The sequence below is a fragment of the Medicago sativa genome, chromosome 1 (assembly GCF_051527215.1).
Source record: "Medicago sativa cultivar Bolivia chromosome 1, Bolivia_mono, whole genome shotgun sequence".
Taxonomy (NCBI): Eukaryota; Viridiplantae; Streptophyta; class Magnoliopsida; order Fabales; family Fabaceae; genus Medicago; species Medicago sativa.
The window spans coordinates 56393602-56405917 of NC_140749.1; the positions used below are offsets into that span (position 1 = coordinate 56393602).

The following is a 12316-nucleotide window of genomic DNA, read 5'->3' on the forward strand; positions in this document are numbered from 1 at the left end:
GCGTTCAGAACGAGGTATGGACACTATGAGTATTCTGTGATGCCATTTGGAGTGTCTAATGCGCCAGGTGTCTTCATGGAGTATATGAATAGAATATTTCATCCTTTTCTGGACCGTTTTGTGGTGGTGTTTATAGATGATATTTTGGTGTATTCAAAGTCTGAAGAAGAGCATGCCGAGCATTTGAGGATTGTGTTGGGAGTCTTGAAGGAGAATAAGTTGTTTGCTAAGTTGTCGAAGTGTGAGTTTTGGTTGCGGGAAGTGAGTTTCCTTGGTCATGTGATTTCTAAAGGTGGTATTGCCGTGGATCCGTCGAAGGTTGAGGCAGTGTTGCGGTGGGAATCACCTAAGTCTGTTTTTGAGGTTAGAAGCTTCCTTGGATTGGCAGGTTATTATCGGAGGTTCATTGAGGGATTCTCTAAGTTGGCGTTGCCATTGACGCAGTTGACTCGGAAAGGACAAGCTTATGTTTGGGATGCTAAGTGTGAGAAGAGTTTCCAAGAGTTGAAGAAGAGGTTGACGTCAGCTCCAGTGTTGATTTTGCCGAATTCGAAGGAATCATTTGTTGTGTATTGTGATGCTTCTAAGATGGGTCTTGGTGGTGTGCTTATGCAGAATCGTCAGGTTGTGGCTTATGCTTCGAGGCAGTTGAAAGTGCATGAGAAGAATTATCCGACTCATGATTTGGAATTAGCGGCCGTTGTGTATGTATTGAAGATTTGGAGGCATTATCTGTATGGTTCTAAGTTTGAAGTGTTCAGTGATCACAAGAGTTTGAAGTACTTGTTTGACCAGAAGGAGTTGAATATGAGGCAGAGGAGATGGTTAGAGTATCTTAAGGATTTTGACTTCCAATTGAGCTATCATCCTGGAAAGGCCAATGTTGTTGCTGATGCTTTGAGTAGAAAGTCGTTGCATATGTCTGCTTTGATGGTGAAGGAGTTGGAGTTGATTGAGCAATTTCGAGACTTGAGTTTGGTTAGTGAGTTGACGCCAGATGGTGTGAGGTTGGGAATGTTGAAGCTGACAAGTAATATTCTGGAGGAGATCAAGAATGGTCAGAAGGAAGATTTGGAACTTTTAGATCGAGTGGTGTTGGTTAATCAAGGCAAAGGTGGAGACTTTAGATTGGATGAGAACGGTGTTTTGATGTTTCGTGATCGTGTTTGTGTGCCAAGTGTACTTGAGCTTAAGAAGCAGATTTTGGAAGAAGGTCATAGAAGTAGTTTGAATATTCATCCAGGAGCGACTAAGATGTATCAGGATTTGAAGAAGTTGTTTTGGTGGCCTGGAATGAAGAAGGATATTGCAGAGTTTGTGTATGCTTGTTTGGTTTGTCAGAAGTCTAAGTTTGAACATCAGAAACCGTCGGGTTTGATGCAACCGTTGTTTGTGCCAGAGTGGAAGTGGGATAGTATCTCTATGGACTTTGTTGGAGCTTTGTCGAAGACTGTTAAGGGTTTTGACTCTATTTGGGTGATTGTTGATCGGTTGACGAAGTCGGCACATTTTGTTCCTATTAAGACTGGTATGTCTGTGGCGAAGTTGGCTGAGATCTACATTGAGCAGATTGTTAGATTGCATGGTGTTCCTTCTAGTATTGTGTCAGATCGGGATCCGAGGTTTACTTCTAAGTTTTGGGAGAGTTTGCAAGATGCTTTGGGAACTAACTTGAGATTGAGTTCTGCTTATCATCCTCAGACTGATGGTCAGACGGAGAGGACTATTCAGAGTTTGAAAGATCTGTTGAGAGCTTGTGTGTTGGAGCAAGGTGTCAGTTGGATTGAATGTTTACCGTTGATTGAGTTCACTTACAACAACAGTTTTCATTCTAGTATCGGGATGGCACCGTTTGAGGCTTTGTATGGTCGGAGGTGTAGAACTCCTTTGTGTTGGTATGAGTCAGGAGAAAGTGCTTTGTTAGGACCGGAAGTTGTGCAAGAGACGGCCAAGAAGGTTAAGATGATTCAAGAGAAGATGAGAGCGTCTCAGATTAGGCAGAAGAGTTATCATGATAAGAGGAGGAAGGACATCGAATTTCAGGTTGGTGATCATGTGTTTTTGAGAGTGAATCCTGTAATTGGTGTTGGACGTGCTTTGAAGTGTCGGAAGTTGACTCCTCATTTTGTTGGACCTTTTGAGATTGTTGAAAAGGTTGGGGTTGTAGCGTATCGGATTGCGTTACCGCCATCTTTATCGAATCTTCATGATGTGTTTCATGTATCTCAGTTGAGGAAGTATGTGTATGATGCGTCCCATGTGATTCAAGTGGATGATTTGGAAGTAAGGGATAATTTAACTGTTGAGACTTGGCCGGTTAGGATTGAGGATCGTGAAGTGAAACGTTTGCGTGGCAAGGAAGTCGTTTTGGTTAAAGTGATGTGGATTGGACCAACCGGTGAGAGTGCCACTTGCGAATCGGAGAGTAGGATGAGGGTTGCGTATCCAGAGTTGTTTCCTTCAGGTAATTTTCGAGGGCGAAAATTCTTTTTAGTGGGGGAGAGTTGTAACAGCCCGTTTTTCGCTAGATTTATTTTATTATTTATTTATGTGTGTTCTATGTGCTCTTATGTGATTAATTGTCTCTGTGTGTATTTTTGGTTGGGATTCGTAGAGTTCGGTGTTAGAAGGGTATTTTAGTCATTTTGGGCTTAGGGGCATTTTGGTCATTTTGAGAGCAGTGGCAATTTTGTAATTTTGCAGAAAGTTATTTTTAGTGCTTAGTGAGGGTTTTATTTTACTAAGTGCTACCGTTAAGTGACCGTTAGTGTTATATTTTACCGGTAAGTGAGTAGTGACATTTTGAGTGTTAGAATAGAAATGGGTTAGGCCCATTAAGGTTTAAGAAATAAGCCCAATTGAGTAGAGCTAGTATATAAACTCTAGTTGTTGGTAAAACTAGGTTTTACAAACATTTTCATTTCATTTGAGAAGAGAAGAGAAAGAGGCTAGAGGGAAGAACAAGGGTTAGAGCTTGAAGAGGGGATTCATCATCTAGGAGCTCAATTGAAGCTTGGGTTAGAGATTCTTGGTGCTAGAGGTAAGGGGGTTAGGTTTCAACCATAATTCATTTTTTTTCTCTTTACCCATTTTTGTTGAATTGATTAATTGAACCTAATTGTTGTCAAATTCGTGCATAATTGTTGTTGTTATGTTTGAGAACATGATTTATGTGATAATTGCATGTTAGTATGTGAATTAACATGTTCAAATGCATAGTTGTTGGTGTTTTGTGTTCTTGAGCAAGTTTGATGAGAATTGATGTTGTGATGTTGAATTATGCATGAATTTGTGTTCATTAGTTGTTGTTATTGATTTGGAACATGTTGTTGTTGAATTGGTACTTTGGGTATCAAGATTGGTGAATTAATGATGAGATTTGATATTGTTGTTGAAAGTTGAGAATGAATTGAGAAATTGGTGAATTTGGTTATGTTGATGATTTAATTCCAAAACTTGTATGTGTTTAAGTGTATTGAACCTATTTTGACCTATAAACACTTTCTGGAACTTGTTTTGGTGATTTGGGGGATTGAAAATGGGATTTTGGGATGAATTTGGGTTAGAACCCGTAACTGAGTTCTGGGAATCTGATGTAGGACGCTTTCGCGTGCTTAGGACGCTTAAGCATCCCATCAGCGTCCCAGAAGCGTCCCAAAAGCGTGCTGTTCCAGGAGCCCTGGAACTAGGACACTTAAGCGTGCAGAGGACGCTTTCGCGTCCTAGCCTCAGTTCAGCAAATTTTGATTTTTGTTTTCGAGCACTTGGGGACCAATCCGATACTTCTAAAATGTTTCTTTGGACTTAATTAACCTCTGTTTATGCCTTTAATCCTACTGGAACATGATTTGATTTGGTTTGGACTTGAATTTGTGAAAATCGTCTAACTTTTATAAAAACGGTTCAAACGTTGATTTTTCCGAAAACTCGTTTTTCTCCGGAATTTGAGGTGGGATTAAAGTTGTATATTGTTTATATGATTTCTAAAAATGGTTGTGATTGGTTCCATCAAGTTTGAACTTGTTTTGCTTTGAAAATGGAAAATTTTGTGAAAAGTGATAAAACGAGACGAACCTTGGGTTTTTCATGAATTCGTCGCATTTGGCCGATGAAATGCTTATGTACCCTCTACTGCACACATATGTGAATTGTGAGAATACAAGGCATAGGCAATTGAGCTTGTTTACTTGGTTTTGACTCAAATGTTCAATTAATTTAATGTTGTGATTTTGGGAGACGAACTTGACTAAAGATGACTTTTGAGAATCAATTGACTGTGAATCCTTTATGGAAAGTTATTGTATGTTATATGGAGATGATTGGTGTTGTAATTATGTGACAACTATATGTTGTGTGATTTTTGGATGTGGTTGGTGATTGTATATATGATATGTAATGGTGAATTGTTAATGATTGCATATGTACAAGTATTGGTGATGGTGAGGTGATTATTGTTTGTGTGAACATATGCATTTGTAGTTGAGTCATATGTTCATGTATTCATGACTGATGGTGGTGGATTTTATATCCAAGACTGATGGTGGCGGATTTTATATCCAATTGAGGTGAGTACGATGTTTTTGTTGCATCGAAGGTGACGACCTTGAGGTGTTTTGGTACCACATGCATCTAGAGAAGAGTCTAGAACATTGCATGCATTTGAATAGTTGATGAGTTGTGTCATAATTGAATATATGACTTGGTGAATTGTGTGTTGGTGAAATTTGGTGAATCTTGTGATTGTGTAGATTGATGTATAAGTACATTGGTGGATTTTGTGGATGGTTGTGAATAATTGATTTATGCTCTAATTGCATGTCTTATTTATTTGTACTTATACACTTGATGAATCTATTTGATGATAATTGATTGGATGATAATGATGAGGTGAGAATTGTATATGTGTATACATAAGATGTGGTGATTTCTTTGATGATGATGATTGATTGCTCGTAACTTGAAATGATGAATTGTACTTGTTGAATTAAGCATGCTGAATTGAGTAATGAGGTAAGTGATGTGATCATTGATTGATGTTGATAAATGATGAGCTTTTGTTGATGACTTGATTAGAGGTTGAATATGCATGCTATGCTATGATAATAATGTGATAGCTTGAAATGTAAGTGATGGGGGATGATAATAATCATGTGATGCTAGTATTCTAGGAGGGAGGGTTATGTATATGTGATACGTGTATGATACACTTGTGGAGATGAACTTGGAATGATAATATGCATGTGTTGTGATTACTTATGAATATATGTATGGATTGTTATTCTTGAATATGTTCTTTCATTTCCAATGTTCATGATAAATGTTTTTCGTGGATTATGATGATGTAATGCTAACCCTCAGTGGTTTACCACCTACCTTTCTGTATGGACGGGTAGATGGAGTGCAGGATGCTTAGTTGTTGCGTATTGATGCCGAGGAGTGGAGTTCCTCTTTTTCATGCAAGTGTCTAGATTAGGGCTCTGATCTAGGATAGTCATTGCATGTTGTTTATTTGACTTTGTATTTTGGAGTTGTTGAGATATTCTGTTATTTGAGATTTGGAGGATACAGTTGTATTTAGTTTGAAGATCCAGATATGTTTATGAATTATATGTTGTTCCGCTGCTATGTTGTGTAACATGATCTTTATGCATGTATGATTTGTGGTTTATTCGAAGACGTAGCATCTATTTCTAGAATATGTTAGTATATTCGCGCGTTTTACCGCTTATTAGAAATAGGGTGTTACATCATATCCACAGGGATTGTCCTTTCGTCCGAACAGTTCTTGTTACTTATTTTTGTTAAGTTTAACGGTACAAAAGATAGGTTGCAATTTTTATCTATTTGCAACAGAGCGAGTTTACCCGTTTTTGGTTGCAAAAAATTTAGCAGCGGTTAGGATTCTTCGAATCCCCTCTGTATATTCGTTGTTGGATAATAAATAATATAAATGTCACATTTATTTATCTTAGGAAGATTATACAAGTGATGAGGCCGTTGGGAGTTTCCTAAATAAGTAGGGCACCACCTGACCCAATGGGTTCTAGCCACTGGGTACCTAATTAGGTCTTTCCCTCCGATGGCTAACTACACCTGCTGATAGCACGGTGATCCTTACGTGCAGGATCTTGCTAATTCAAAGGTAATTGAAACATAAACATAAATTGGCTTTCCAGTGTTTCCCAAGGCAACGAAGTCCAAGGTTCCCTTAGGTCTGCCCATCTATGAATCTTAGGACACTCATAGCATACTCTCTCTACGCTTACTTAGTAGTTCTACAAATGGGCAGCCCTAATCTACATCTACCTTACTAAGGGTTTCAAGAGAATGGTCTTACTAGGTTATAACTTTAAGTTGGACAACTAGGTGCTTGTTTCCCTAATTACTAACCAGTTAATTCCTAGCTTCGGTAATGCACCACACAACCCAATGGGTTTTAGCCACTGGGTACCTACGTCTAGGGTCGACAATTCCAGTGGTTTCTTTGGCTAATTAATAATCACTTACTTCCTAGACAGATAGTTATCAGTAAAGGGATATAAATATCAAAATATAAGCATCCGGTTAGTGATAGCAATATTAGGTCCTATCACAACCTTAGTACCTAATCTTGGGTTGCACCTCTCACAGAAATAAAGACTATAATCTAATAAAACTTAATAGCGAACAAAAAAATAAATAAAATAAATAACGACATATTAAATTAAATAAATATCCAACAAAAATATACAAAGGTTCATCTTAAAACTCTAACCTAAAAAGATTTAGATACACATGGTAACTAAAAACAAATTACTAAAGATAAAAACATACCCTAGAAAATCAAGGAGAACATAGAAACTCTCCCGAAGCTCCAAAGTTTCCTTCATCTTGAACTGCTCTAGTTCTGAATGAGAAATTCTGAATGAGGAAGGCTGGTATTTATAGTGAGAGTTTCTACCTAGGTTTGGGCTAAAAGTGCGGGCTTTACCCATTTTGGAAGCAGGAAAAGAGAGTTGCGCCCCGACTTTTTGCGTGCACGGGGCACATTGCAAATGAAAGGGGCGCATAGTGCAAATAATTTGCATGAACGGGGCACTTTTCAAATTCCCTAAGCGCACATAATTAATTTTCATGCCCTAGGCGCATTTGTCTCTCTTCCGGGCCCAAATCTCCGATTTTCCGTCATTTTTATGTCTTCGTCTTCAAATAACTTGCCTCGGTACATTGGGAACATAATTCCTCCCACTTGTAAGTCTTCTGAGGCCTCTTGAATCTTTATTCTATGTTTCTTGAATCTTCACAATTCTTCGGTTGTTCTTGATTTGCCGATTTGCATGATTTCTTGGTGAATTACTTCACAAACCCCCTCAAATTGCTATATTTCGGGAAAACTAGAATTACAGACTCAAATATAGAAAACATTATAAAAGTCCGGAAATCATAGGTAATCTTTCAAATACTCCTCCTTTTTGCTGTTATTTCATACTAAAAAATACTGAAAAACATGCAAGAATAACGTAAGATGACCTATCTGTTGGAACAAAATGTGTTTAACAATGAACCTTAAAGAGTTTTGATGATAACAAGGTATTAAAAATTGTAAATTGGACTAGCTAATATTTGTTCAAGTGTACAGGACCATAATTATAAAGTTACATCATCATTGGTTCTGAATGAGCAAATAAAGAGCAAAGGAAACAACAAAAATTTGAAGCTTGGACGCTCCTGAAGGCAACTTGTTACTAAAGAAGAAAAAGCGCTCCTGAAGTTAAGTCGCTTCTGAAGTAAGAATAGTGCTCCTGACGTTAAGACGCTTCTGAAGTAAGAATAGTGGTCCTGAAGACAAGAAGTCCAGAAGTCATATCATCAGAAGCTGCATCATCAGAAGCTGCAGAAGTCATATCATCAGAAGCTGCATCATCAGAAGCTGCCTCATCAGAAGCCATTTCACCAGAAGCTGAATTTCAACTGGATTTGCAAAGAATCAAGAATTGAAGAATTATCAATGCAAAAGCTGTCTATTGGATTCGAAAACACAAACAAAGGATTAGTGGAATTTTGCAACGGTCATTTCAAAGGTGTTTGAAGGCCTGTGCTTGCAGTTTGGACGAAAGCGTTGACATTGTACTTTGTACGAATTGTACAACCACGTTCTCCACTACTCTGTTTTGTGTCCACGCTACAGGACAAGAAAACAGCTCCAGAATACGATTTCGCCTGCATATATGTTCCTTTGGATAAGGAATGGATTTCAAATTTGTTCTTCATAGGACAACAACCAAATCAGGCAATATATCATTGGTGAAAGATCAAGCTTCAACAACGACTCTTTGGTGTGCTGGTAATTTCACAACGTCTCTTTCACACCTCTATATAAAGGAGTGAAGACCTAGAGATTTGGTAATGCAAGAACGCTGAACGAAAGACTCACAACATTTTTACAAGTGCCAAACCTCTGCTGAAATTGTTCTGCATTCACTTAGAATTTCTGTGTCTTATAGTCATATCTTAGAAATTCTTAAGTCCATTGAGTCTGTATCTGATTTGTATTGTGAGCACCTCTGATTGTATATCAAGTGTTCAACCTTAAACAATTTTCTGTGTAATTTTGTTTAGTTAGGAAGTCTCTTGCTTGTGTGCTTGAGCAAAGGAAGTCTCTTGCTTGTGTGCTTGAGCAAAGGAAGTCTCTTGCTTGTGTGCTTGAGCAATTGTAATCAGATATTACTCTTAGTGAAATCTCCTTGGAAGTGCAAGGGGGACTGGACTACTTCCGGTTTGTGGAAGGAACCAGTATAATTGCTTTGTGTCGTTCTTCTTCTCTCTCTCTGTTTTTTCCGCTGCATTTAGATTCTGATCATCACTTCAGAAGCTGTCTCACTTAGCTTCTGATCAGTGTATTCAGTTGTATAGGAGAAACGAAGAATTTTTCAAAACACAATTCAACCCCCCCTTCTTGTGTTTTTCTCACCTTCAATTGGTATCTAGAGCCTTGGTCTGTTGTGTAACACTTAACCGTGCAACAGTCAAAGATCTGAGAAAAACATGACTACTCCTCCTCCTAATGGTTCTGGTTCAAGTGATACTTGCTATAAAAATGTCTCACATGATTATAGTGATAGTAAGAAAACCAGTGTTGGAAAAGTTCCAAAGTTCAATGGAGATGCTGAAGAGTTCTCTTGGTGGAAGACCAATTTTTACAGTTACATCATGAGCCTAGATGAAGAATTATGGGATATTCTGGAAGATGGTGTTGGTGATTTAGTCCTTGATGAAGAAGGAGCTGCTGTGGATAGAAAGAAACATACTCCAGAACTGAGGAAACTCTACAAGAAGCATCATATTATCAGAGGAGCTCTTGTCACTGCCATACCCAAAGCAGAGTACATGAAAATGAGTGACAAATCCACTGCTAAAGCTATGTTTGCTTCTCTCTGTTCAAATTATGAAGGGAGCAAGAAGGTCAAAGAAGCAAAGGCTCTTCTGCTTGTACATCAGTATGAGTTATTCAAGATGAAGGATGATGAAACTATTGAGGAGATGTACTCAAGGTTTCAAACCTTAGTTTCTGGGCTACAGATTCTAAAGAAGAGCTATGTTGCTTCTGATCATGTAAGCAAGATTCTCAGAAGCTTACCTGCCAGATGGAGACCGAAGGTGACTGCCATTGAGGAAGCTAAAGATTTAAACACTTTAAGTGTCGAAGATCTTGTTAGTTCTCTCAAAGTTCATGAGTTAAGTCTTAATGAACATGAGTCGACTAAGAAGAGTAAATCAATAGCTCTTCCATCCAAAGGCAAGTCATCAAAAGCTCTCAGAGTGGTTGAATCTGAAGAGGAAGAACAGTCAAGTTCAGATTCTGAACCAGATGCTGCTGAAATGGCCATGCTCTCAAACAGACTTCAATATCTGGCCAAGAAGAACAGAAAGTTTCTCGCCAAAAGGGGTAACTCCAGAAGCTCAAGGAAAGAAGATCAGAAGGGATGCTTCAACTGTAAGAAGCCTGGACACTTCATTGCTGAATGCCCTGATCTTCAGAGAGAAAAGTCAAAGGACAAATCAAAGAGGTCTACATTCAAACCAAGCAAATTCAAGAAGCAGATTAAGCAGAGTTTAATGGCAACCTGGGATGATTTGGGTAGTGAATCTGGATCTGATAAAGAGGAAGCTGATGAAGATGCAAAGGTAGCTGTTGGGTTGGTAGCAACAGCAACTTCAGAAGCTGGATCAGATTCAGACTCAGAAGATGAAAACGAGGTATATTCCAAAATTCCCAGAGATGAACTTGTTGAGTCACTTAAAGAACTTCTTACACATTTTGAAGTAAGAACCAATGAGTTGAAGGATTTAAAAGAAAAATATGCTGATTTGGTACAACAGCAAAAATCAACTCTATTGGATCTGAAAGCTTCTGAACAAGGACTTAGGGGTTTTGACTTCATGTGTAAAACATATGAAGATAAGCTCAGGTTCTTATGTCAGAAGCTACAAGAAAAGTGTAATGAAAAACCTTTAAGTAATCATGAAATTGCTCTTGAAGATTTCATTATATCTGGCATTGACAGAAGCAGAGTAGCTTCTATGATTTATAGCATTTACAAGAACAATGGCAGAGGAATTGGTTTTCCAGAGGTGAAACTTGAGAAAACCAATCTATAGTCTTGTTGTGAATGCATCAAGGAAGGTCTGAAAACATTCTTTGTACCAGAAGGGGCTGAGTTGGAAACTGTTGTTCAATCAGAACCTGAAGCTTCTAGTTCTAAGGCTAAGATTATTTCAAAGCCAAAGAACTCTAAGTCAAAGGTTGTGATCAAATCTGATTCCAAGACTTCAAAGGTTAGGATCCTGAAAAGATCAGAACCTATTCCTCAGAGTCTGGTGAAACCAAAATCTGGGGTTCTGAAGTCTAAGTTTAAGAAGAAGACAGTTACTGCTTCTGAAGTACCAAAACCTAAGGTGATGGTTAATCAGAAGCAACCCAACTCACAGCACAAGGTACAAGAAGTGAAGAGTAAAGCCTTAAGTACTAACCTTTCAGGACCCATAGAACAATGGGTACCTAAATCTAAAAATGTCAATGATGCAGGTATGTCTAAGAGCAGTGCCAAAGCAAAGATCATGGTACCTAGACAGCGGTTGCTCAAGACACATGACAGGAGACAAGTCCATGTTCCTCAGCCTAACAATGAAAGAGGGAGGAAATGTGAAATTTGGAGGCAACCAGTCAGGCAAGATCATAGGTACAGGAACTATTGGTAATTCCTCTACCTCAATTAATAATGTATGGTTGGTAGATGGTCTTGAGCATAACCTTTTGAGCATTAGTCAATTTTGTGATAATGGTTATGATGTGCTTTTTGAAAAACCCAACTGTACAATAATCAACAAGGAAGACAAATCCATTGTGTTCAAGGGAAAGAGAGTTGACAATGTCTATAAAATCAATTTTTCTGAACTGGCTGATCAGAAGGTGATTTGCCTACTATCAGTGAATGATAAGAAATGGATGTGGCACAGAAGGTTGGGACATGCTAACTGGAGGTTAATCTCTAAGCTTAGTAAGTTACAACTTGTGAAAGGGCTACCAGACATTGACTATCATTCAGATGCACTCTGTGGTGCATGTCAGAGAGGGAAAATTGTGAAATCATCTTTTAAAACCAAAGACATTGTTTCAACCTCAAGACCTTTAGAATTACTCCATATTGATTTATTTGGACCAGTGAGTACTGCATCCTTATATGGAAGTAGATATGGATTAGTCATTGTTGATGATTACAGCAGATGGAATTGGGTGAAATTCATAAAGAGTAAAGATGTTGCGTGTGATATATTCAGTAGCTTCTGCACTCAAATTCAATCTGAAAAAGAATCAAAAATTTTGAAAATCAGAAGTGATCATGGTGGAGAATTTGAAAATGAGCCATTTGAAGCTTTTTGTGAAAAACATGGAATTTTCCATGAATTCTCTTCTCCTAGAACACCACAACAAAATGGGGTTGTAGAGAGAAAGAATAGAACTTTACAAGAAATGGCCAGAACCATGATTCATGAAAACAATTTACCAAAACATTTTTGGGCAGAAGCAGTGAATACAGCATGCTATGTTCAAAACAGGATCTATATTAGACCTATTTTGGAGAAAACAGCATATGAACTCTTTAAAGGAAGAAAACCCAATATCTCTTACTTTCATCAATTTGGATGTACATGTTACATTCTGAACAACAAGCTCTACCTAAAGAAATTTGATGCCAAGGCCCAAAGAGGAATCTTTTTAGGTTACTCTGAAAGGTCAAAGGCATACAGAGTGTATAATTCAGAAACACTTTGTGTT

At 38.1% G+C, this 12316-nt stretch overlaps 1 long non-coding RNA gene across 1 annotated transcript; it reads left to right on the forward strand.

The window, feature by feature from the left end:
• The first annotated feature begins 2768 nt into the window (after window positions 1-2768).
• Window positions 2769-5676, forward strand: LOC146955609 (uncharacterized). Its single transcript, XR_015011167.1, has 2 exons — window positions 2769-3040; window positions 5394-5676. It is a non-coding gene; the product is annotated as an uncharacterized LOC146955609 (long non-coding RNA).
• Window positions 5677-12316: the final 6640 nt, after the last annotated feature.